The following is a 3403-nucleotide window of genomic DNA, read 5'->3' as shown; positions in this document are numbered from 1 at the left end:
GTCATCAGAGCTTGAACTATTAACAGGCTTTTCTTTTTCTTGTTGTTTTGTTTTCTTTTGTTGCTTTGTTTTGCTCTGTCTTGTCTTTGTGCATAGTATTATCTCTGCATGTATATCTAGATAAGATAGGCGGGATAAACAATCTGGAGGAGAAAACGGGACCAATTGTTCAAGTGGGACATGGGAGAGGGGGAAGTGGGGGAATGGAAGTGGATGTTAACAAACCCAGGGACAAGGGAACAACAAGTGATTTAAAATAGATGGTGAGGAGGGTGTAGGAGGCCTGATAGGGCTTGATCAAAGGCAATGCAACTGAGAGGAATTACTGAAACCCAAATGAAGGCGGAACATGATAGTGAGACAAGAGGAAATTAAAAGGAAATAGAGGAAGGACTTGGGGGGCAAAGAGCTTTTTTGTGGTTTCAATTATGGGCTTTTCCTTTTTTATATATATTTATATATGACGATGGGGAAATAGATCTATGTACATATATTTATAGGTTTAGTATTAAGGTAGCTGATGGACATTGGGCCTCCACTCAAGTGCTCCCTCAATGCAAGAACTCTTTTGTTCTATTAAACTGGCATTCCATGATGCTCACCTTCCCAACACGATCGCTGAAGACAAAGCGGGTGAATAAGCAAATGTGGTGAAAAAAGCTGATGGTCCTCGGCTGTCAAAAGATATAGTGTCTGTTGATACAGAGAGGAACTGGAAATCCAGGGAATCCAGGGCGGAGGAGCCCTACAGGACCAGTGGTGTGAGTGGTGATACTGGGAGGGTAGAGGGAGAATGGGTTGGAAAGAGGGAACCGAATACAAGGAACATTATGTGACCTCCTCCCTGGGGGACGGACAACAGAAAAGTGAGTGAAGGGAGACGTCGGACAGGGCAAGATATGACAAAATAACAATTTATAAACTATCAAGGGCACATGAGGGAGGGAGGAACAGGGAAGGAGGGGGGAAATGAGGACCTAATGCCGGGGGTTTAAGTGGAGAGGAAATGTTTTGAGAATGATGAGGGCAATGAGTGTACAAATGTGCTTTACACAATTGATGTGTGTATGGATTGTGATGAGTTGTATGAGCCCCTAATAAAATGATTAAAAGAAAAAAAAAATTTATCCCAACAAAATAATTCACACAAAAAAAAGTTAAAAAAAAGATATAGTGTCTGGGGTCTTAAAGGCTTGAAGATAAACAGGCAGTTATCTAGCTGAGAAGCAACAAAGCCCACATGGAAGAAGCACACCAGCCTGTGTGATCAAGAGGTGTCAATAAAATCAGGTATCAGGCATCAAAGACCCAGAACAAAAAATCATATCATTGTGAATGAGGGGGAGTGTGAAGTGGAGACCCAAAGCCCATCTGTAGGCAACTGCACATCCCTCTTACAGAAGAGTCCTAGGGAGGAGACAAGCCAGTCAGGGTGCAGTATAGCATCCATGAAACATACACCTTTCCTCTAGTTCTTTAATGCTTCCTCCACCCGCCTTTGCCAGGACCCCAATTCTACCTTACAAATCTAGCTAGACCAGAGCATGTACACAGGTACAGATAAGAGCTGGAAACACAGGGAATCCAGGACAGATAAACCCCTCAGGACCAATCTTGAGAGTAGCCATACCAGGAGGGGAAGGGAAGGGTAGGGGAAAGAGGGGGAACCAATCACCATGATCTACCTATAACCCCCTCCCAGGGGGATGGACAACAGAAAAGTGGGTGAAGGGAGACATTGGTCAGTGTAAGACATGAAAAAATAATTTATAAATTATCAAGTGTTCATGAGGGAGGGTGGGGAAGGAAGGGAAAAAAGATGAGGAGTTGATACCAAGGGCTCAAATAGAAAGAAAATGTTTTGAAAATGATGATGTCAACAAACGTACAAATGTGCTTGACACAATGTATGGATGTATGGATTGGGGATAAGAGTTGCATGAGGCCCCAGTAAAATAATTTTTTAAAAAATAGATAAACAAACCCACAGTTGTGTGTGCCAGTTTGCTCTCGGCCCAACACACATGAGCCTCTGTGAGTAGAGTGCAAACAGGCAAGTTATAGAAGAGCCATGCCTGTGCCGGCTGGTGGCAGGGTTGCCCCTGCCTTTCTCAGCTGCTAGCAGGTTCAGGTCAGGGCAGAGCAGGACAGGACCTCGTGGGCTGGGTTCACATTTCCTTTCAATCCTTCTTCAAGGGCATGTGGCTGGGGCTCTCCTTCGGTGGGGAGGAGTCCCTTGCTAGTTCCTGTCTTGGCCTGCCCCATCAGAGACCCAGAAACGGGCTTTCGGGGTGCATCTGGGTGGAGGTGAAGAGAAGGCAGCATGAAAGGGATGCTCTCCATCAGGGCTCTTGCTCTAGGAGGTGAGGATGCTGTCTTGAGTCATGGGCTGGCCGTGGGGCCAGTGGTGATGGTTCCCTGATTCACCACGGGGCCTCCCAGCCCGTGAGGGCCTGGTGGGGTGGGGTGCACCCTTCTGAGCCAAGAGCTGTGAGAAGCCGGGCTCTCCTGTGAATGAGTCCCACAGCATGTGAACAGCAGCAAGAGTGCCTCTGAGGGTGCACGAGGGCGCAATTTCACTTTACGCCCATCAAGTTCAAGTTCAGTTGTTGCCAAGCCCAGGCTGACTCACGGTGACTTCACGTGTGTCAAAGGAGAGCAGTGTTCCACAGGGTTTTCAATGGCCGATTTTTCACGGCTTGTTACTTTGTTGCACTGTGGCGGCTTAGATGTTGCTGTGATGCTGGAAGCCATGTGAGCCGGATTTCAAACCCCAGCAGGGTCACTCAAAGGGATGGGCTGTGGAAGAGTTTTCAGACTAAGAACAGACCACGAAGGAAGGGGTTATCCACCTCTGAAGGATTAGCCACTGGAAACCTTATAAGTATCAGCAGCTGAACATGTCTCATAGGATGGAGGAGGAGGAGTCTCGAAGGTTGGAAAGACACAGTGATGTCCACCATGTTGCATAACATAACCATTGCCACCAGGCAGCATTTCCTTCCTTTCGCTGAACATTGGGGTGCTGTGAGTTGGAACCAACTTGACGGCACCGACCAGCAGCAACATTGTCCTGGAGGAGATTCCCCAGGCCTTTCTTCCAGAAACCTGTGTGTGGACTTGAACCTCTACTGGTATTCACAGCATGCCTTCACCATGTGCACCACCCAGGTTACTAGACCCCATCAAGTGGGCCCGAGCTGCCTCTGACAGTCATTCTGGGCTCCTGCTTACAAAACAGAAACAAAACTCCCTGGATTCAGACTCACTGTGGCCCAATTGGACATGGTAGAATTCTCCCTGTGGGTCTCAGAGGAGACATCAGACAGTGTAAGACATGACAAAATAATAATAATAATAATAATAATAATTTATGCGTTATCAAGTGTTCGTGAGGGGGGGC

The sequence above is a fragment of the Echinops telfairi genome, unplaced genomic scaffold (assembly GCF_000313985.2).
Source record: "Echinops telfairi isolate 266 unplaced genomic scaffold, ASM31398v2 ScPeMD7_25;HRSCAF=90, whole genome shotgun sequence".
NCBI classification, from domain to species: Eukaryota; Metazoa; Chordata; class Mammalia; order Afrosoricida; family Tenrecidae; genus Echinops; species Echinops telfairi.
This window is presented reverse-complemented; position numbering follows the sequence as displayed.